We start from the raw sequence: 24,322 nt of genomic DNA, 5'->3' as shown, positions 1-24,322 counted from the left end.
TGAGCAGTATCACCTGCAAATTATGTGGGTTTTTTTGCCTGAATGTCCCAGAATGCAAAGTCTTCAAACAATGTCATACTTAAAACTGAGCTGAGCTTCTGCTCGCAGTCATTAATTTGGAGGCGCTGGTGTTGGACTGGGGTGTACAAAGTTTAAAAATCACACAACACCAGGTTATAGTCCAACAGGTTTATTTGGAAGCACTAGCTTTCGGAGCGCTGCTCCTTCATCAGGTGATTATGGTGATCAGGACAACCACCTGATGAAGGTGCAGCACTCCGAAAGCTAGTACTTCCAGTTAAACCTGTCGGACTATAACCTGGTGTTTCGTGATTTTTAACTTTGCACAATCATTAAGACATATTGTTCATATGCCTGTAATATTGCCTGACTTTCAGCTTCTCTGTGTCTTAAACCTTTCACAAATCTTTTTGTTACCTCCAAGGCTTAGCTTTGCCATCACACTTTTGCTCCACCTCATATATTCTTCCCTCTGTAAGTTTAAGATAATCCTGCTAAGAATAAGCATTCTTTTTCCTGGGTCCTGTTCATTGATAATTCTTGTACTTGCTAAGCCTCATTGGCTCCTGATTAAGCAGAAATTCATCTTTTAAAAAAAAAATTGTTTTTGAATTTCCCCATTGCCCTGCCCTTCCCCATTTCTCTCTAATCCTCTCCAGCTCGAAAAGCCATCCGACATGTTTGCCCTCTTCACATTCTGGCGTCTTGAGTGTCTCTGATTTTAATTACTATGCTTTCAGCTGCTCAGATCATAAACTCTGGAATCTCCCTGAGAACATTCAGCTTGTACATCTCTTGATTTCTCTCCAGCCACTCATTTTAATCTGCCCTTTAAGACATACCTCTTTTTGACTTTTGACCCTCTGCTCTAATATTGGCTAGTACAAGTCTGTTTCACAATTTGCTTATAATGTCTCTTTAAAGCATCTTGGGATGGTTTCTTAAGGTAACAGTGCTGTAGAAATTCAATTTGTTACAGTGCAAGGTTTTCAGAACTCCTCTGGGATTTTGCACATCAGTCCCCCTATACAGAGGCATGCACACATTCTATAATGATGAACATTTCCTGCCGCCTTCTTTTTTAAGACATATCAATATTTGATGCTTGAAATTGTCTCAGTAGATATTGACAATGGAAATGATTTGTATAAACATTTGTGTGTAGCCATCTGACAATAGATGGTGACCAACAAGTAATACTGTGGAAATGGTTTCCCAAGGTGGTATTGTTGGTGGACTGTTAATCTCGTGTAACATTCTGGGGACCTGGGTTTGAATCCTGCTATGGTGGATGTTAGAATTTGAATTCAATTTAAAAAAAAAACTGTGATTAAGAAGCTAATAATGACCATGAAGCCATTGCCGATTGTCAGAGAAAACCTCATCTGGGTCACTATGTCCTTTTAGGGAAGGAAACTGCCATCCTTACCTGGTCTGGCCTACATGTGACTCTAGACCCACAGCAATGTGTTGACACTTAACTGCCCACTGGGCAATTAGGATTCGGCAATAAATGCTGGCCTGGCCAGCGATGCCTATATCTCATAAATGAATTTTTAAAAAGTCCATACCTGAACCCAAAACATTAACTCTGATTTCTCTCTACACAAATGTTGCCAGACCTGAGTATTTTCAGCAATTTCTGTTTTGGTTTCTTACTTCTAGTGTTCTCAGTTATAGAGTCATAGTGTCACAGAGATATACAGCATAGAAACAGACCCTTCGGTCCATGCCGACCAGATATCCCAACCCAATCTAGTCCCACCTGCCAGCACCGGCCCATATCCCTCCAAACCCTTCCTATTCATATACCCATCCAAATGCCTCTTAAATATTGCAATTGTACCAGCCTCCACCACTTCCTCTGGCAGCTCATTCCATACACGTACCACCCTCTGTGTGAAAGAGTTGCCCCTTAGGTCTCTTTTATATCTTTCCTCTCTCACCCTAAACCTATCCCTCACCCTTTCCTCTCTCACCCTAAAAGTGGGTGGCACGGTGGCACAGTGGTTAGCACTGCTGCCTCACAGCGCCTGAGACCCGGGTTCAATACCCGCCTCAGGCGACTGACTGTGTGGAGTTTGCACGTTCTCCCCGTGTCTGCGTGGGTTTCCTCCGGGTGCTCCGGTTTCCTCCCACAGTCCAAAGATGTGCAGGTCAGGTGAATTGGCCATGCTAAATTGTCCGTAGTGTTAGGTAAGGGGTAAATGTAGGGGTATGGGGGGGTTGCGCTTCGGTGGGGCGGTGTGGACTTGTTGGGCCGAAGGGCCTGTTTCCACACTGTAAGTAATCTAATCTAATCTAATCTAATCTAATCTATGCCCTCTAGTTCTGGACTCCCCGACCCCAGGGACAAGACTTTGTCTATTTATCCTATCCATGCCCCTCATAATTTTGTAAACCTCTATCTTTTGGTTTTTTGTTTTATGGAAAAGCTAAGTACATTTACCCCAGTTTTATGTCTGATATGTATAACTTTCAAGATCTTTCATGTATGAGATGCAGACAAACTGAGAATGCCGGAAATCTCAGCATCTGTGGGAGAGAGGAATCAGAGTTAATGTTTTGGGTTCAGATAAGGACTTGAGAATCCCTTTCCACAGTATTACTCTCTTATTTTTGATTTTAAAAAACGGAGTGTGTAGCTGATTCACCAATCTGGTCAAAATCCTGCTTCCAGGATTTTGTTTGTGTTTTACACATTTACTGGAGAATGGCAATGTTAAAAAAGACATTTCAGACAATAAATCAAACCAGTAAGTCTTTCAAAGAAACATCTTATAAAAGAGAGAAAATCAGTCATCTCCTGAAGAAGTCATATCGGACTCGAAATATTAACCGTGTTTCCCTCTCCCACAGATGCTGCCAGATGTGCTGAGTTTCTCCAGCACTTTATGTTTGTTTCAGTCATCTCCTTCTGGTTTCACATTAAGGAGAAAAGCTGTGGGTTTATAATGACTTGCCAAACTAGATGTGAGTCCTCTACATTACGGCCATTTGATTCCCATCTTTCCATGTCCTTTTGTGAGAAGAGTTGAGCAGTGATTGGAAAGGGTACAGCGGGGAAATCACAGCTTCACCTTACCAATTAATTGCTCAACCAGCGAGCAACATGAAGACAATCTCATACATGACAGACCTTTAAAGCTATCAGACATAAAACTGGGGCAGATATATTTTAGCTTTTGCATAAAACAAAAATAACTAAAAGAACTACGGATGCTGGAAATCACAAGGAAAAACGAAAAGCTGGGAAAGTTCAGCAGGTCTGGCAGCATCTGGAGAGAGAGATCAGAGGTACTGTTTTGAGTTCAGCGACCCTTCTTAAGAACTGAAACACTAACTCTGATTTCTCTCCACAGATGCCATCAGACCTGCTGAGTTTCTCCAGCAATTTCTGTTTGTTTTAGCTTTTCCATCTTGCTTTCAAATCTTTCAACGCAGATATGTCTTATCGCCAAACCCCGGCTGATTCTAATCCAGCCAATTCACACAACGTTAGTGTACTCTTGATCATCAGCACAGCACAGAGGTTGTTAACAATGCTGTCAAGTGGATGGAGTTTCCTGTCTGCAGAATGCCAATGGTGATGTAACTGTCCAACAGTTGCCTCTGTGGAGAGTTCCCACTGACAGAGGTGATTGATGTGTTATTTTTTGCAGTCTCTTCCCCAGTTTTAACTGTCTATGATCCCAGTCTTGTTTTTATTTTCAAGATTAACTCCCAGAATCCATGGAGCGCCAGCACTGAAGTTTAAGTGGACCATATCACCTGGTTTAAAATCTCTGTCTGGTCTGTGCCCATCATGGCCCCCTTTCTAGGCTTTTTGTTTTAATTCAACCTTGGCTGCACAAGTTTAGGAAAGTCAGGCTCAGCCTAGTCCATCAGAGAGAGGTTAGGTCAGATGGTTAAAGTGCAGTATTAATAATGGTCAAAGTCATCAGTTCAATCCCCATACTGGTCAATGTGGCCGGCTTCTAACAGAAAACTCAGTGTTTTGCATTTTGCAGTGTGGTTCTCAAGTGTAGTGTTTATCCCATACACCTCACACATTGTGAGGTCCCCATTTCGAAACTGGGTAGAAACAAAGTTGCTGACTTATTAACTGGACAAGGGGTTGGTGAAAGTTGGTGAAATTTGGTATTTAGAGTTCTTGTGCCACTGTGGTAGTGTCCCTATTTCTTTGCCAGAAGGCCTGGGTTCAAGTTCTCTCTGTGAGAGGTGTTTAGTAGCATCTCTGAACAAGCTGTTTAGAAAATGTCTTGAGCCTGCGTATAGAGACACTTGCCGTAGAATGTGGAAATTTAAAACGTAAGCCTAGTCTGGAGGTGTTGGCTCATCAGTAGTTCTGCCAGAGCTACTCCTTTCATTGTATGCAGCATTATCATACAGTTGAAGAGAAAATATTCAAGCTTAATTTCCAAAGACTTTCAGTTTGCTTTATTGTGCTCCTCTTGCACACCTGGACTGCTCACTCAGCCAGATTGACTGAGGATGGCTGGTAGGGTGCCTTGCATGTGTGCCTTACCCAGTTTGTCTTCATAAAGGACTAAAACTCCCAGCTGGTAAATGGGGGCCTGTTGTCTGTGTACTAAAGGATTGGTGCAGTTTTTAAATGGTGTTGAAGCACATTGATTCATTTTGAATGGACGTTGATAAAAATGAAGAACATTAAGCTCATAAATGACCCTGGAAATTCTTCAAGTATCCAGGATCTCCCTGACCATTCCCCTTGATTCAGTGGGGCCTTTTGGCTTTCCTGGCAAGTTGTACACTGCCTGACCAGGTTTTTGATATCCATGTCTATTTCAGACCGCCAAACATAGCTCCTTGTGAGTGTTTTCATTTTAGAAATTCCAGGCTGGCCATTGTGCAATTCTTGGAGTATTGGTTGCTGGCCTGGACACAGGACAACTACTCGGGCTCCCCACAAGAGTGCCATCTTCTATGCTTAACTCCTGATACTTTGAGCTGTAGGCTTTCAGCTCATCTGTCAGACTTGTGGTCCACCCTTTAGGGTGAAATGACATAGCTTTGTCAACTTAGGACACTTTTGGGGTATTCCAAGGTATAATCATAGGCACCCGATAGCAACGCTCAGCATTGGATTGAGCTGATGTAATGGGAGGAATTGCCTTGTCTTCCTTGAAGAGGCCCAGCAGAGGTTTGTGATGATTTACTATGGTGAAATACTGACTGTAGACATACAGATGGAACAATTTCACCCTGAATATCATGGCTAATTCTTCTTTCTCAAACTGCGCATACTTTCATTCTGCCTCTGCCAGAGTTTATGGTACGTATATGATTGGACATTCTATCCTATCATCTCAATGGTGTGATAATACCGCCTCATACCATAGGAGGAGGCATCGCAGGTGACAATGAGTGGTCTCAGAGGACTGTAATGAGCTAATATGTCTGTCGATGTAGTTGTTGTTTGATATTTGCAAAGGCTTTCTCTTGTGGCATTTGAATTTTTTAGGTGGATGTGGAGGTGGGGGCAGCAGATTTGCCACGTTGGGTATGAATTTCTCAAAGTAATTGATGAGACCTACAAAAGACTTCAACTCCATTGTGTTCCTCAGAGTCAGTGTCTTTTCTTAACCTTCACCTCCTCATCAACAGGATGTAATCCATCCATATCAACCCTGGACGAGGAACGTTACCTCAGGCGAAAGTGAGGATTGTAGATGCTCGAGATTAAAAGCAAGATTAGAGTGGTGCTGGAAAGGCACAGCAGGTCAGGCAGCATCTGAGGAGCAGGAAAATCGATGTTTTGGGCAAAGTCCCTTCATCAGCCCTTCCTGATGAAGGGCTCCTGCCCGAAACGTCGAGGTACGTTACCTTGTTTATCTGGAATACATATTTTTCCTTTTTTTTAGCCAGACACCAGCTCCAAACTCTCCAATTGTTCCTTTGCAGTAGCTCCTGAGATTAAAACCTCATTCAGACAGACTGCTGCTCTGGGCATCCCTTGGATGATGCTCTCCATTGCCTTTTGAAAGATGGCACCAGCCGAAGACACCGCAAAAGGCAAGTGAGTGTACATGTACGGGCCTTTGTCAGTGTTCAGAGTGGCGTACTGGGGGAAAAGTGGAGTAGAGGATTATCAGCTCAGCTGTGATCTCATTGAATGATGAAGCAGATTTAATAGGCAGGATGACCTTCTTCTGCACCTACATCTTCAAGGGAGAAGAGCACATGCTTAGAGAACTTGAGAGTGCAATGATTATGCCTACATTCAAGAAGGCAGTCAAGTCTGACTTTGCAGTAACCAAAGGGGAGTCTTCTTGCTCTGTGGGAAAATTATTGCAAGGATCTTCATCAACCCACCTCCTCCCAGCAGCTGCTGAGCTCCTTCCAGTGTCACTGCAGTTTTCATTCATTGTGGCACCACAAACTTGATCTTCTCTGTGTGGTACATTTCAACAAAGTGCAAGAATCAACTGTACGATAGTGTTTCTTGATGGCTTAGAAAGCCTGTAACTCTGTCAACTGCAAAGGCTTTTGTAGCGCCTGCTTTAATTTTGTCAAGTTTGTCCCCATACTCCATGATGATTTTAAAAGTACATCATTGACAATAAAGCACTTCAGGATGTTTTGAGGCGTTTAAAGGAGCAATATAAATTTCACAAAACCGACTAGCTGGTCACCTCAGAATTATCGGCATATAAGTGCCCATACTGTAGAAGTGATTGATTAGCTGTAAAGTGCTTTAGCATGTCCTGAGGATGGGAAAGGTGTTGCATTAATACAGTTAAACTTGCATTATTAGCTACATTCTCGCTGAATTCTCTTTGGCTCTGTTCTTATCTGTCACCACTGCTTCAATTCAAGGCAGGCTAGAGCATGCCTACTTTTCTATGGAATTTCCTATTTTTGCCTTGTTACTTTCTACCTCCATGAAGTCATCCCTAACCTCAGCTATCAAATGTTGACATCAAATTGAAATGTTTTGCAAGATTTCTTTTTAATCCATTCATGAGATTATGGCAACACTAACTCGGCACCATTGATTGTCCATCCCTAAACATCCTGGAGAATGTGATCATCTTTCATGACCTGCTGCAATCCATGTGATTATGGTGGTCACATGGTAATGTACCAGGGGCCTTAAAAGAGTTTGACCAGCAAATGAATGCCAATCTAGTTCCAAGTTAAAGATCACACAACACCAGGTTATAGTCGAACAGGTTGAATTGGAAGCAACACCGGCATCTCCATATCAATCTAGTTCCATGTCAGGATGGTGTGTAATGTGGGACGAACATGCAGATGGGCATGTTTCTATGCATTTGCGTCCTCATCCTGCTGAGTAATAGTCACAGGGATTGGAAGGTGCTGCCTAAACAGCCTTGTTGAATTGTTGCAGTACATCTTCGAGATGGTACACTCTACTGCTACTGAGTGTCGGTGGTGGGGGGAAGTGAATGCTGAAGATGTTAGTGGAGCTGCCAGTCAAGTGGTCTGCCTTGTCCGAGATGATATTGAGCTACTTGAGTGCTTTTGGACCTGTCATCATACAGGGAAATGGGGAGTGTTCCAATGGTCCTGACCGCTGCCTCATAGGTCGTGGTTAAGATTTTGTGTCGTTAAAAGGCAAATGATTTGCTCGATCATTCCTGGCAATGTTCCCTCTAAGCTGTGTAGAGCCTCCAAGGTTCAGACACTTGGTTTCCCATTTTGGAAATCAATGTTGCACGTAGAACTTGGAGGTCTATGCACCGATAAACTATTGGAGGTAACATTGATTCCTAGCCTTGCTTTCCCTCTTGAGCTCAGCATTTTATTATGTATGGACAAAGGGTTAGTCAGGTCATGGCTGAATGGTCTTGGCAAAACAAAAACTGAGCATTAATGAGCAGCTAATTGTTGAGTTAGCGTGGCTTAATAGCACCTTCCGTTTCTTTACTGCAAGTAGATGACTGAAAGTAGACCGATGGGCAGTAATTGGCTGGCTTGCTTTTTGAGTACAGCATGTACCTGTGCAATTTTCCACATTGTCAGGTAGATGGCAGTATTCTAACTGGACTGGAACTGCTTGTTTTTGGGGCATGGCTCATTCTGGAGTATAAATGTTTCGGACTTTTGCTGGATTGTTGTCAGAGCCCATTGCCTGTTCAGAATCCAGTGCCTGAATGGAATTAGCTGAAAGTTAGCACCTATAATGATTGCTCTTCTGAAGGAAGCCAAGATCAATTGGCTACTTGGTACTTCTGACCGTCGATGTTATAGCTGCTTCAGTCTTGCCATTTGCACCGATGTGCTGAGCTTCCCCTTCATTGAGGATCTGGATATTTGTGGAGCGTTTTCCTGTTGTTGAAATGTCCTTCCCCAATCATGGTGGTCAAAGTACTACAGAGCTTAGACTTAACCCGTTGGTTGTGCAATTCCTGTCAATTGCATGCTGTTTATGATAGTGCTGTGTAACAGTTTCACCAGATTGACTCTCATTTCTCTGTCTGTTGCTGCTTCTGACATGCCCATCTTCACTTTTCATTGAACCAGAGTTGACTTCCCCTGCATTGATCATGGTAGGTTTAGAGATATCTGGAAATACAGATTATGCTTGTGTATAATTCTGCTGTTGATGGATGTAGGTTTGCTCGCTGAGCTGGAAGGTTTGTTTACATATGTTTCGTCACCATACTAGGTAACATCTTCAGTGAGCCTCTGGATTAAGCACTGGTGGTGTAGCCCGCTTTCTATTTATGTTTGGGTTTCCTTGGGTTGCTGATGTCATTTTCTGTGGTGATGTCATTACCTGTTCTTTTTCTCAAGGGGTGGCAAATGGGATCCCATTTAATGTGTTTGTTGATAGAGTTCTGGTTGGAATGCCATGCTTCTAGGAATTCTGTGTGTGTCTCCGTTTGGCTTGTCCTAAGATGGATGTGTTGTCCCAGTTGAAGTTGTGCCCTTCCTCATCTGTACTAACCAAACAGAGACTTGGTTCCCATTTCCCACCTCCTGAGAAAAAGAACAGGAAATGGCATCACCACAAGAAATGACATGACCAACCCAAGGAAACCCAAACATATAAATAGAAAGCGGGCTACGCCGCCATTGCTTCATCGAGAGGCTCACTGAAGATGTTACCTAGTATGGTGACGAAACATCTGAAAATCCAACTCAGCAAGCAAACCTACATCCAGACCTCAACCTGAGCTACAAATCTTCTTAAACTCGCTCTGCTGTTGAAGGCCAACAGGACCTCATTGATGTATAGTCTTGAGTTGCTAGGTCTGTTTGAAGTCTGTCCCATTAAGCACAATGATAGTGCCAGACACCATGATGGAGAATACTCTCAATGTGCGAGGGGTATTTTGTCTCTGAAGACTTTGCAGCAGTCACTCCTACTGGTTTACTTGTAGCAGATGGATCTTTCCATGACAAGAGAATTGTGAGCATGAGTGTGAGAATGCTTTTCTGTCTTGTTGGCTCACTCAGCAGATGTTGCAGATCTGGTTTATCAATCTACCACTGCTGGCTATGTCCTTTAGTACTTGACCAGCTCGGTCAGTGGTGGTGCTGCTGAGTCGCACTTTGTGATGAACATTGATGCTACTCACACAGAGGTACATGCTGCATCCTGGGCACCCTACATTCTGCTTTCAAACGGTGTTCACTGTGGAAGAGTGCCAACTCATTAGCTGAAGAGGACAGTACATGGTAACCGGCAGGAGGTTTTCTTGTCCATGTTTGACCTGATGCCATGAAACTTCATGGGGTCCATAGTCAGTATTGAGGACTCCAAGGTTACCTTCCTCTTGACTTGTGTGCCACTTTGTCGGGCCCTCTGGGTTTGTTCTGCTGATGACAGGTTGTGAAGGTGGAAACTGATGCTGTGCTTTCTGACGTCAGAGTGGCAGCACAGAATGGGCAAATGGGAAGGTATATCCCTCGGGAGTAATTGAGGTTGGTGTGTGAGAGTGGGAAGTGCAGCTGTTGTAAATGGTTCCCTGGCTGTACAGTTTAGGTTAGACCCCGAAGTACTGAATTCAGTTCTAGGTACTGCATCTTGGGAAAATCTACTTGCCTTGAAGTGGCATTGATTTATTAGAATGATACTGGTGCTATGCAAAGAAAGTTTGCGTAGGTAAGGCTAGCACTTCCTTGAATATAGAAAATAAGGGGAAATCTGCTTGAGATGTTTGAGATGATCAAAAGATTTGGTCGGGTAGATAGAGAGAAACTATTCCTTATTGAGGTGAAATCTAGATCAGCTGACATTACCTTTCATTGACAGGCAGATGGTACAGAGATGAAGTTGCCGTACCTTTCTGTTCACAGAGAGCATTGGAAATCTGGAACTGTATTCCCTCGAAAGCTGCTATGTTTTGGGAACAGTTGGTAAAAATTGAAAATGACATTTGATTGAGAGGTTTGGACAGAGTAGATTGGGTGAAACTATTTGCAAAAGTCAAAGGTTCAAAAACAGCAGGACAAAAATTTGCAAGTAACTGGCAAATGATACAAAAGTGATATCAGGAAAAAGCATTTACATGCAACAAGTGGTTAAGGTCTGGAATTTGCATCCTTAAAATTTTGTGGAAAGCAGGTTCAAATGAGGCATTGAAGAGGAAAATGAATGAGACTGTGTTGTTCTCAAAGCAATGTTATGATGCAGAGAGAATGCAGGAGACTGAGCTCTAAGTCAGGGCCTCAATGGGAGAGCCAGTATGAACAGGAGGGGCTGAATGGCTTCCTTCTGCACTGTGGCACTTCTATGATGGTGATTGATGATTGTTAGGGAAGAGGGAACTGGAATTCTTCAGGCAGATGGAGTTAAGGGAGAGATTTTCCTTGATAATGGATGATCTATTAGATGATATAACAGAATAGTGGAACAGGCTCACAGAACTGAATGGCTATTTCAATATTCCGTGCTGGGAGAGTCACCCTGCAAAAAACTACCCCAAAATATTTGTTTTGGGGCCGCAGTGGGCTGCAATTCTGCAACAAAAAATGCGACATCAAGAGACAATTAAGTAACATTGGTGAGAGAGTCTCACTGAAGTGTGAATCAATTTATTGTGATATTCTTTCCCTTTTAAATGTCTGTTAGAGTTTGCAGAGTAATGTACCATTAGCTTGATGCAAAGTGATACTTGGCTCCATTAGGCAGGGTTGATTTTGTTTTTCTCTGAGCCTATCGTAGCCGCTGCTAGTGAACAATATACCATTTGAAACTCAACTCAAGTTCTCAAGAGTTGCATTAAATCATTCAGGACTCAATGCTGTTCACAGTCATTAAATAACCTATGTTATGTGCAGTGGCCCTTGAGATTTTGTTTTGGCGAGGTCCTGGCATCTATTTGTTCAGATGACAAGAATCCTAAAAGTTGCAGGAATGGTGTGTTGCTGTAGGGAAAACAGTAAAACATGGGGGTTGTTGGGGTCTTTCTAGGAGCTCTTGTGAAACTGTGGGTGGTGTCTCAGCCACTGAACCAGAAACTTCAGGTTTGAGTCACACTCCAGGACCTGAAGGTCACAGAAGGTACATGCATAACATGGTTGAACCAGGTTGATAAGGGTGGTATGGTTTCTCAGTAGTTAGCACTGCTGCCCCACAGCGCCAGGGTGACTGTCTTTGTGGAGTTTGCACATTCTCCCCGTGTCTGCGCGGGTTTCCACCAGAGGCTCCAGTTTCCTCCCACAATGTAAAGATGTGCAGGTCAGGTGAATTGGCTGTGCTAAATTGCCCAAAGTGTTAGGCGCATTAGTCAGGGGTAAATATAGGGTGGGGGAATGGGTCTGGGTGGGTTACTCTTCAGAGGGTTGGTGTGGACTTGTTGGGCCAAATGCGAATCTAGAGGTAAGAGTGAGAAGCATCCTGGCCAGCAATACTTAGCACAGAGTTGCAGTCCTCAATCTATAGCCTCTGGCACCAGGCTAGTGACCTTTTCCAGGAGAAATAAACTTGAGAATCCGACACACATATCCATGCTTTGACTGCCTTGTGTTTCTGACATGGCAAGAGAATCGAGACTGTTCGAAGACTGGCCGGCTAATTAGAGTAATCCTGACGATAGAAATATGATTCTTGATAGATGAAATTGCATGGTCTCTTTTTCTGTTCTTGATAATTACAAAAACGTAAGAGCCGGGTTTTTGCTACTGGGGCAAGGAGTTTGGAAATTTCCTAACTCTGCAGACTGGCTTTTGTGCACAAGGTGCCCTTCTGTTCTAGGGGAGGTGAGTGTAAAATTGATTTGGTCCTGTTGACCCTGGAAGCTTGTACAGGTGCAGGACTGTGTCAACATGGGCTGGTTAAAACATACAGCTTGGTTCTTGTGAACATGATCCTAGTAATTTTAAAATACCTTCAATCCTCACACTGGGATTCAAGTTCTGCCTGCCATTTTCAAATGCTCAGAATCAACTCCATGAAAATCCAGGCTCAAGCGAACTTTTAAAAAAATTTCGGGGCGATTAATGCGGTGGGTTAAATATAGGCCTTATCGCTTGGAATCTTAAAAGGGCTAAAACCTTCCATGTTGTCACAGGTAGGGATACTTCAGAAAGTATCCCATTCCCAATAAGCACAGATCTGCACTGTCACTTAGTTGTAGGCTGGTGTTCAAAGTATGTAATATGCACTATTGGAGTAGTAGGTGTTCTTCCAATGTTGGAGGCCACAGTAGAGGAACTTTGATCTGCAATTGAAATGGGTGTCACTTCACACAAGGAACATGTTTACTGAGTATAAGATTTCCCTCTTTGTCTTGCCCCTTTTAAAAAAAAGGAGCTAATACTAACCCATTAATATGATCATTGTTTACATAATTGACAATCTATCCAAAAGCTAAAAACGGATCTGGAGTTTACAGCCAGCTCCAAAATATATTCTGGAACTTTGCGATCACTTTGACTACAGTTATTCAATGTTATATTGCCCCTTTCATGGGGATAATATGACCAAGCTTCACCCTGAGAAGTGGTGAGATATATATTTCACCAACTACACCATCCCATTCTCTTTTTTGAAAATATTTTCTGAATTCCAGTTGTGTCAGTGTGTTAGTTATTCAGCACAAAACAAAACTGAGGGTGTATTTCATGTGAATCATAGAATCCCTACAGTATGGAAACAGGCCCCTCAGCTCAACAAGTCCACACCAGCCCTCTGAAGAGTGACCCACCCAGACCCATTCCTCTACCTCATTATCCTATATTTAGCCCTGACTAATGCACCTAACCTACACGTCCCTGAACACTATTGGCAATTTAGCATGGCCATTTCACCCTAACCTGCACATCTTTTAGATAGTGGAGGAAACTGGAGCACCCAGAGGAAACCCACGTAGACACTGGGTGAAGGTGCAAACTCCACACAGTTGCCTGAGGTTGGAATCGAACCTGGGTCCCTGGCACTGTGAGGCAGCAAAGTAGTGTGCTTCCCAAACTAATCCATCATTGTTATGCTGTAACTTTTGCAGTCTGCAGTGAGTGTAAAACTTCACAGTGAGATTGGTACAAAGTCCTGAGCCAGGAGTTGGTCCCTTGCATTAGCCCCTGCCATATAAAGGGTAGCATTGATTGATTGATTTTTAATATTTGGTAATGGGATGTGGGCATCACTGGCCAAGCCAATTTCCTGGGTGTTGGCGGTGAGTTGCTTCCTTGATTCGTTGCAGTTCTTGGGTCATAGGATCATTCACAGCACTATTATGGAGGGAACACTGGGTTTTGAACCTAGCAACAGTGGATAATTCCAAGTGAGAATAATGTGTGGTTTGGAGGAAAACCTTAGATGGTGGTGGTATTCGCATGCAAATGCTGTGTATACCTTTCTTGGTGTAGGTCACGGGGCTTAGAAGGTGCTGAGTAAAGATCCTGGGTAATTTCTTCCACTGCATCTTCTAGATGGTAGACAATACTGCCACTGTGCGTTGCTGATGATGGGGTGCCAATCAAGTGGGCTGCTTTGTCATGGATGGTGTTGTTGGAGCTGCACTCATCCAAGCCAGTGCAGAATATTCCAATACACTCCAGACTTGTACCTTGTGAATGGCATATAGGCACTGGGGAGACACAAAGTGAGTTACTCACTACAGAATTCCTAGCCTGTTATCTGCTGTGGTAGACACAATATGGAAGTGGCTGGTCCAGGTAAGTTTCTACTCAATGGTAACCACCAGAATGTCGATAACAGGTAAGTCAGTGATGGTAATGCCATTGAACATCAAGGGAAGATGATTAGATTGTTTCTTGTTGGAGGTGGTTTTTGTCTAGCGCTTGTGTAGCAGGAATTGTCGCTGACCATCCAATCCTAAACAGTGTATGTATGTGGTTGAGTCTGTTTCTGAAGGTTATTTGTGTTGAAAGAGCAGTGTTTGTCTGAAGCAATGTATCAAATGGACGTCAGTGGGAAGTGTGAAATTCCAGGAAGCAGTGATGCCTGCCTTTTTACTAGGGTGTGATTTTTAGAAAATATAGAAGACCGCTTTTTATAGCACCATTGTTTAAATGTGTTTGTGTGCCAGAAGAATCTAACAATGGTTGAAGGTTTCGCTAGCTCCACTGTAGTCATGATTTGGAGATGCCGGTGTTGGACTGGGGTGAACAAAGTTAACAGCTTCGAGAGAAAGTGAGGGCTGCAGATGCTGGAGATCAGAGCTGAAAATGTGTTGCTGGAAAAGCGCAGCAGGTCAGGCAGCATCCAAGGAGCAGGAGAATCGACGTTTCGGGCATGAAGAAGGGCTTATGCTCGAAACGTCGATTCTCCTGTTCCTTGGATGCTGCCTGACCTGCTGCGCTTTTCCAGCAACACATTTTCAGCTCTGAACAAAGTTAACAATCACACAACACTAGGTTATAGTCCAACAGGTTTAATTGGAAGCACACTAGCTTTCGGAGCACCGCTCCTGATGAAGGAGTGGCGCTCCGAAAGCTAGTGTGCTTCCAATTAAACCTGTTGGACTATAACCTAGTGTTGTGAGATTTTTAACTTGGTTCCACTGGATATGGATTTGGAGAATTGATCCTTGACACACATCCAATGTATCCCCCACCCTTCCACCTTTCCCAGCTGCTTTGGTTCGATGCTTGCCAATTCCTAGTTTCAACTTTTTACTTAAAAAGAGACAAACTGTACAATTAACCTCATTACCCCACTGAGGACCTGAGATGTTGTTCCAGATTAAACAAGGTTTTTTTGATTAGCAAACCTTAAAAGCCTTATAATTTATGTGCAGAGACTAGAGAATATACAGTTGTCCTGCTTGGAGAGCTGATTAAAGGTAGATTTAATAGAGGCATTCAAGTTTATGATGGAGTTTTGATACAAGTAGAAAGGGACTAAGTGGTGGTGGGGGGGACAGGTGGGGGGGGGGGGGGTAGGTTATTGAAAAAGAGAGAACATGTAATGAACACAAGTGAAGAAGACACCTCAGGAAGACATACATTTTCATGTTGTGTTATCTCTGTGTTACTATTACTCAGCTCTTCCTTGAGGCTTTTCACTGCCTGATTGATACTCGATAAATATAAAGCTGAAAAACAACAGCATTTTATTGAGAACTTCCACCTCTGAGGAGGCATCAGGCTAATCCACAGCCAATAACCTGCTCTACAGATTTGCCTCAACCTGGTCTGGTCTTCCTTGGACTGTCAAGAGTGTGGTGTTGGCAAAGCACAGCAGGTCAAGCAGCATCCAAGGAGCAGGGGAATTGATGTTTCAGGCATAAGCCCTTCATCAGGAATTTCTGATGAAGGGCTTTTGCCCAAAATGTTGATTCTCCTGCTTTTTGGATGTTGCCTCACCTGCTGTACTGTGCCAGCACCACACTATCGGCTCTAATCTCCAGCATCTGCAATCCTTACTTTTGCCTTCCTTGGACTGTTCCCTATCACTGAAATCCCTTCATTAGGTTTTGAGATCAATTGTTTACAACAAACAGGGCAAAAAGCATTGCCTCTGACCAGCTTTAATGGCAGAGAAAATAATTGCCCCAAGAAGCAAATGGGAGATGAGATTTATTTCACTCTGGGTGGCATGAACTGGAATATGCTGCTTGGAAAGGGTGGTGGAAAAAGATTGGTTGTTAATGATTAGACTGGCCATATGCCTGTAAGGGAAACATTTTCAGATCTCCTCACATGCTCTAAGTTCTTTCTCAAGGCACAGAGGGCAAAATGGCCTCCACTTGTGCCATTCGTTTCTATTAAGTGGTAGCCGGGATTGAGTTTCTTTTTCACATGTTCATAAGTTCACATGACATAGGACTGGAATTAGGCCATTTAGCCCATCGGGTTTGCTCCGCTATTCGATCATGGCTGATATGCTCCTCAATATTCAAAATACCGCCTCAGCAGTACATATCTAGTTTTGTATTCTAGCCCTCTTGAAACAAATGTTAACATTGCATTTGTCTTCCTAACTGTTAACCGAACCTGCATGTTAACCTTCAGAATATTCTGAACTATGACTCCCAGTCCATTTGGGCTTCAGATTTCCCAGAGAAGATAGTTTACACTTCTATTCTTCCGATCAAAATGCATTCCATCTGCCACTTCTTTGCCGACTCTCCTAGTCTGTCCAAGTCCTTCTGCAGCCTCTGCACTTCCTGAACACTTCCTGCTTCCCCCCCCCTAATCTTTGTGTCATCTATAAACGTAACAACAGGTTGTCAGTGCCTTTGTCCAGATCATTAATGTATAATGTGAATAGTTGCGGTCCCAAATCTGAACCCTGCAGAACCCGAATAGTCAATCGTTGCTATCTTGAGAAAGATCCTTTTATCCCCACTGTCTGCCTTCTGCCAGTCAGCCAATTCTCTATCCATGCCAGAACATTCCCTGTAACACCATGAGCTCTTCACCTCTTTCACAGCCTTTTGTGTAATACCTTGTTAAAGGCCTTCTGGAAATCAAAATAGATCACTTCCATTGGCTGTCCTTTATTTAACTTGCTCATTACATCCTTAAAGAACTCTAACAGACTTGTCAGACATGAACTCCCTTTCATTAAAGTCATGCTATCTCTCCCAACTTTATCATGCACTTCCAAGTACTCCCTAGTCTGATCCTCAAAAATGTACTCTAAAATCTTAACAACATCTGAGGGAAGGTTAACTAGCCTATAGCTTCCTCTCTTCTGCCTCTCTCCTTTTTTTAAACAGGGGTGTTTCATTAGCCATTTCCCAGTCCTCTGGGACCCTTCCTCACTCCAGTGATTCCTGAACAATCACTACTAATACCTCTACAATCTCTTCAGCTATCTCCTTCAGAACTCTGGAGTGTAGTCTGTCAGGTCTGGGTGATTTATCCATCTTCAAATGTTTCAGCTTCCCCAGCATCCCTTTAGTGATGGCCACTAAACTCACCTCTGTTTCCTGACTCTTGAAGTTCTAGAATGCTGCTGGTGTCTCCATTGTGGAAACCAATGCAAAGTACCTATTCAGTTCCTCTGACATTTCCTTGTCCCACATTACTACTTCTACAACCTAATTTTCCAATGGTCCAATATCCACTCTTGCCTTCCTCTTACTTTATTTTTAGATATCTAAAAAGGTATTATAATTTTCTGTCATATAACTGGCTAATTAACTCTCAGATTTAATCCTTTCCTCCCCTATTATCGGCTAGTTTTTAAATCCTCTGACTTCCCACATCCCAAAAGATTTCATATCTCAAAGCTCGTCCGTCTCACTGACTGTAATTGCTATTTGTGCACTGCAGCCAATTTGTGCACATTAAGGTCCCACATGAAACAACAAGCTATATAACCAGGTAAGCTGTTTTAGTGCAAAAAACCCAGAAAATATTGCAACACTTGGCATCATCTGTGGAATGGGAAACTGTTGATGTTTAATTTCTGTGTTGATTGTCCAAACGGTAGAAACTGTGTCACTCCTGATGCAGGCTGTAGCAATCCAGGAGTCTGGACAAAGTTTGCGATTGTACTATTAGAGTTTCCACTGATTTGCTCATTAGAATCTCAGCATATTACTGGAGGTTAACACAAATAGAAATATCTGGTGAACCTCAGCAGGTGTCCAGCATCTGTAGGAAGAAAGCAGAGGTAACGTTTTGAGTGCAGTAACTCCTCATTGTTACTGGGAGCTGATGCACTGAGGGGGATAAACTGTCATAACTTTTAAGCCAAAGATCTTTGGGCAGAACTGGTAGACGTTAGCAGTAAGGCACTTTAAGTTAATGGGGGAGCAGGTGTGGGATGGTAAGAATGAAAATAAGATAAAATGTTAATTAACTTATTGCCAGTTTATGTTCTTGTGATGCACCCCATTCTACATTGGGAAGGTGGAATGCAGACTGCATGACATATTTGTGAAATATTTCCTTTCAGTCTGAAAATATGACGTGAGCTTGCTGTCACCTCGTTTTCAGTTCTCCACCTGACTGCTGCTCTGACTTTACTGTCCCGTTCCCCAGTTTTAAAGCATCCCTTATTGCATGTTTAATTTTAAAAGAATTGCTTTTGTCCTGCAATGCTAATGCTGTCTCTCTGTCTCTATCTCTCCCGATTTCTTTCTCTCTCTCTCTTGTCCTGCACATTCATATGGCTTCTCAGCAGCTATTAACAGCTCATCTTGACACATCTTTTGTTTCTTTCCTGTATCCATTGCCATTACCTTTTCTACCATGGAACCTTGTGTCATTTAACCTCTGCTCCCTGCCAATTTACCACAAATTTCTCCAATTTTTGATTCTTCCTTTCCGCATCTCCAGATCTCCTCCCCTCTTCATTTGTTCACAACTTATTGCATTTTTGTCTTTCCACAATTCTGATGATGGGTCGTTGGCCTGACAGGTTGAGGTTTTGTTTTGACTGTCTTCTTCTTCTGTGTCTTATCAGCCATCCGCTGGTTCTGTCATGAAATGGCTTTCTTTCAGCATTGCCAACCCATCTTCAATGACCCATAGTCCCCAGCATCAGTTACCTAATGTCTCCTCTTCCCTGACTTACCATCAACAATCCCTTTATCTGACAACCTTTTTTCGTTCTATCTCTCTATATCTGAGCTCCATCTCCACTTGTCTATTCACTCCTTTCTCCTCGTCATCACCCCTTCCCCCATATCATTAGACCATAAGACATAGGAGTGGTTGTAAGGCCATTCAGCCCATCGGGTCCACTCTGCCATTTAATCATGGCTGATGGGCATTTCAACTCCACTAACCCGCAATCTCCCTGTAACTCTTAATTCCTTGCGAGATCAAGAATTTATCAATCTCTGCCTTGAAGACATTTAATGTTCCGGCCTCCACTGCGCTCCGTGGCAATGAATTCCACAGGCAAATCCTGTGAAATTCCACACATCTTCAGCATTAATACCATCCTTTCCTAGCTGCTTCTAGTTTAGAAGCGGAGTCCTATCAAACACAAATTTTCACCTCTGTTTTCTCTTCACAGATATTGCCAGACGTACTGAGTTTCTGCAATTTTTGTTTTGTTTGTTTCCACAGTTCTTTGTTTTATTTGACTTTTTCTTTTCTCTCCCATGGTTTGCTGAGTATTGTGAGCAATTTTTTGTTTTATTGTACATTTCCAGGGATCAAAGGGAGAGAGTGGGAACAAGAGACTGAGTTGGATGGGGCATGATCCCATTGGATGGTGGAGCAGGCTGAAGGATCAAATGGCTAACTCCTGCTCCGATTTTCTATGTTGCTACATTTCCAGCAGCTGCAGTAGTTTACCTTCAGTAAATCAGCAAGAGGGTTGATGTTTGAAGCAAAATGGGATGATATTGGGATGTCTTATGAAGCAAAAGCTGGGCTCCAATTAGAAAAGCAGAATCATTAACTACTGTCCAATAACAAAATCAACTTTACAAAAACACACAGAAATGATAACCGAGATTACAATGATAACTGCTTGTAATCTTTCCCTTTTTGTTTCTTATTTTTGGATAGTAATTCGATCAGTTCTTTTATTCATATCTTTTATACCCAGGATCAGTGTGGCCTTGGGTTTGAGATTTCATCAGAATGTATCTCCAATACTGCAGCACTCCATCAGGATTGCATTGGTAGCTCAGCCAAGATGCTTTGTGCAAGAAGATGGGAAAATGGAGCTGAGATTACTATGAGACAATCCTGATCTTCTTAGATGGTGGAGCAGGCTCAAGAGACTGAATTGCTTACTTCTGTTCCTATAAACTTGTCTCGAGTGGGATTTTAGTCCTGTGATCCTCTGGACTTGGACTTCTACCTATTGAACTACATGGCATCATACAGCACAAAAACCCACCCTTCGGTCCAACCAGTCCATACTGACCATAATCCCAAACTAAACTAGTCCCACCTGCCTGTGCTTGGCCCGCATTCTTCCAAACTTTTCATATTCATGTACTCATCCAAATGTCTTTTAAATGTTATAACTGTACTCATGTCCATCACTACTTGTGGGCGGCACGGTGGCACAGTGGTTAGCACTGCTGCCTCACAGCGCCAGAGACCCGGGTTCAACTCCCGCCTCAGGCGACTCTCTGTGTGGAGTTTGCACATTCTCCCCGTGTCTGCGTGGGTTTCCTCCGGGTACTCCGGTTTCCTCCCACGGTCCAAAAATGTGCAGGTTAGGTGAATTGGCCATGCTAAATTGCCAGTAGTGTTAGGTGAAGGGGTAAATGTAGGGGTATGGGTCTGGGTGGTATACGCTTCAGCGGGTCGGTGTGGACTTGTTGGGCCGAAGGGCCTGTTTCCACACTGTAACTAATCTAATCTAATCTACTTGTTGAAGTTCATTCCACACAAACTGCTTTCGATAAAAATCACCCCATATGTCTTTTTAAAATTCTTTTCCTCTCACGTTAAAAATATGCTCCCTAGTCTTGAAATGTATATAACTTCTTTCATAATGACACTTAGAATCTCTAAACGCTTAATTTTCTTTATCGGCAATCAAGGAATAATTGTCGTGAGTCACGCTATCCTTCCTTCCAAACTTCTGGTGGAACGTGCTTCAGCTGCACCATTGTGACAGTTTTACAATGCGTTTTCATTCCTGATGCCAAGATTGTCTGTCAGCTGCACGGTTATGGGGGTGAATTGTGAAGATTCATCATCATCCACAGCAGCAGACCGTGTCAGTGGATTCAAATCCTGGAGCTCCCTCTCTCTCAGTACCTACACCACATGGACTGCAGCAGTTTGATAATCCAACTCACCAGCACCTCCTCAGAGGTCAATTAGTGATGAGCAATAATGCTGATCTTCCCAACGGTGCATGTGGTTCAGTCCAACCTGATCTCATCTCTATTTCTACCTATGTTGACTGAAAAGAGAGAACTATATAATCCTTGATATTTTCTGCAAGTGACAGAGGAAATCGATGCTGAAAATGAATAAGCAATACCTAAGTAATGTACCATATGTCTCAGAGATTTATCTGTAAAGATTCTGGTAGACAAAAAGGGTATTAGAGTGAGCATGAAACAGCACTAATTTCACCTTGATTAGGGAAGCACAGAGCATAACATGTATTTTATGAGCTTGAGTAATCACTTTGGAAGTTAAAATCCTGTTCCAGCTTTGGGACAATGGAACAAAACAGCACATGCCTGCCATTAGTGCCTGTTTAGTTTGTATGCTTTTCTGACTTTGGTGATGTCTTCATTTCTGAGCCAGAAATTTATAGGCTCATGTCTCGTTTCAGAATCTCAGCCTAAAAACTGGGATGTTGTCTGCCTGGGGTTGAAGGAATGCTACATCGTCCCAGTCCACAAGTTCTTTTGGACTTGTTTACCATTTGTTTCCTCATAAGATTTAGGATTTGTGGTGATATTTTAGGGAGTGGCATTTTCTGTGAAAATTGCCTTTTTATGTTGTCTTTTTGAGAAGATTCAAAACCTGTTCGGGTGACACGTAAGAAGGGGAGCACAGTGTTTCCTTCATGTTCTGGATAATATTCTTCTCTGGAATCCCAGTGAACACCACATCTTTAGAGTTGAGGAGACTTCCATATACAGTGCTTGGTTTCTGAAATCCAGAGGACTGACCAATTGAATGTATTTTTTTACTCCTCTGGAGAAGATTAGCTGACTCAGTGTAGCAACTTCTCCAATTGCTCTTCCTGTTTGGGGAGGAGGTATGGAAAAAAAATAAATTTGGACAGATATTGCATCCGTCTCAAAGTAGAAGACACAAAAGCATCCCAAGAATGGAGGAAATTAAAAAGACAAAAGGAAGGGTGGAACTTAAAACAATCTGATCACTGGAGGAAAAAAGAAACTCTTGGAAAGCTGAAGGGAACTGAAGGCCCCAGGCCTGACAACCTGGATCATAAGAGTTTCTATGAAATAGTGGAAGTAATTTTTCAAAATTCTCTTGATTCTTAAAAGTACCTCGTGGATTGTAAAGCCACAAAAGTATGCCCTCTAGTCAAGAAAAGAGGGAGAGAGAAAACAGGAAATGATGATAGGCAAGCCAGCTTGCTGTGGCGTCATTGGCAAAATGCTGGAATCCAATATCAAAGAAGTAGTAGCAGGATGTTTAGTGGATCATTATGTAATCAGGTGGAGTTGACATGGTTTTGTGAAAAGAAAATTTTATTTCTCAAATTTATTAGGGTTTTTTAAGCATGGAACAAACAGGGTGGATAAAAGGGACCCAGTGAATGTACAGTAGTGTATTTACATTTCCAAAAGGCATTCAGTAAGGTGCTATGTGAAAGGTGTATTATGGTAGATAAGAGCTCAGGGTGTCGGGGATAACATGTTAACATGGTAGAGGCTAATTAAGTTACAGGAAACAAAGGGACAGAGGGAGGATAAAAATGACTCATTTTTCAGGCTAGCAAACCATAACTAGTGGTGTGTCACAGGAATGACTACAATTACAGCAATTTTTAACACTCCATACCTCTTCCATTAAAGATAAACACTCCATTTGCCCTCTCAATTGTTCTCAATACCTTCATGATAATGTTTTTGTGCTTCATATATAAGAATCCCCAGATCTCCCTGTGTAGAATTCTGTAGTTTTTTTCTGTTCTAAAAAGATTTTCTATTCTTCCTACCAATGTGAGCCACTTCCTTTTTGCCCAATCCTTCAACCTTTCTCTATCCCTTTGTAGACTCTTTGTATCCTCTCAACTTCCTTCAGATCAATAGCGTATTTGGCTACAATACTGTCAGTCTCCTCATCCAAGACAACAACATAGATCTCAAATAGCTGAAGCCTCAGAATGAAAGGGAAAGTCACCATAGCCTTGTAGGGCAGCTGTCTCATCAGTGATGGTTTAACCTCTCCTCAGGCAAGGAGTGAGTTTGAAAAGGAGATTCTTCCATGGAAACCTCATCTGGTGCAGGAATTAAACCTTTGCTGTTGGTATCATACTGCATCACAAACTAACCAACTGAGTTAACTGACATCCTACGCCCCTCCCCACCCCCCCTTACCATGGGGAACCTAATCAAACGCCTTGCTAAAATCCATGTACACCACATCCACTGCTGTACCTTCATCAATGTGTTTTGTCACATCCTCAAGGCTTGTGAGACATGACCTGCCCCTCTCAAGGCCATGCTGACTATCTGTAATCAAACTATGCATTTCCAAGTAATCATAAATCCTGCCTCTCAGAATACTCTCCAATACTTTGCCCACCACAGACGTAAGACTGACTGGTCTGTAATTCCCAGGGTTACCTCTATTCCCTTTCTTCAACATGAGAATAACATTTGCTACCCTTTAATCATCTGGTACTACTCTAGTGGACAGTGAGGACACAAAGATCATCGCTAAAGGCACAGTAATCTTGACCCTTCCCATGTGATATTGAATTCAAATTTCACCATCTGCCTTAGTGTGATTTGGACCCATGTCCCCAGAACATTGACCTAGGTTTCTGCATCGGTAGCATTGTGCCATTGCCTCTCTTTCCTGACATCTAAAGGCATGGGGTCAACACCCCAGGGAAGAAACTGAGATGTTTCACCTGATATTCAGATGAGGATGTGACCCAATTTCCTCCAGCTAAACCTAGGGAAGGTTTAATGTCATTTTCTATGATTCCAGCTGCAGATTTGCCAATGATTCCTCTCCATGCACTGACCTCCGTCTTCGGGTTAAGTAAATTTTGTGCAACCTCTTGCTGACAATATTACTACTAGAATTAGAAGTGGACACACGCTCTCTAGCTCAGTGCCTAAGCTGCTGAAATTCTCTCTGCTGTATGTTTTTACATTCTGACATGACTATTCAATGCACATTTTTGTCTTGCCTCCCATTCTTCAGCTATGCCAACTTCTAACTCATCCATCACTCTGCTGATCATCACCGACCTTGCACCAGAACCTTGGGATCGCTCACAAAAACGGTATTCAGTCCAGTC

The 24,322-nt window shown here is 42.7% G+C and overlaps 1 protein-coding gene across 13 annotated transcripts in view; it reads left to right on the top strand.

The window, feature by feature from the left end:
* The window catches only part of pknox2 (pbx/knotted 1 homeobox 2), a 479,880-nt gene that overhangs the window by 69,722 nt on the left and 385,836 nt on the right, over positions 1 to 24,322 (top strand). The gene's annotated exons all lie outside the window — the stretch shown is intronic.

Source organism: Chiloscyllium plagiosum, unplaced genomic scaffold (assembly GCF_037043375.1).
Source record: "Chiloscyllium plagiosum isolate Xiang-an unplaced genomic scaffold, Cpla_swu_hap1 HiC_scaffold_29, whole genome shotgun sequence".
In the NCBI taxonomy this organism is placed as follows: domain Eukaryota; kingdom Metazoa; phylum Chordata; class Chondrichthyes; order Orectolobiformes; family Hemiscylliidae; genus Chiloscyllium; species Chiloscyllium plagiosum.
Note: the sequence above shows the minus strand (reverse complement) of the source record. Positions and strands in the feature narration are given on the sequence as shown.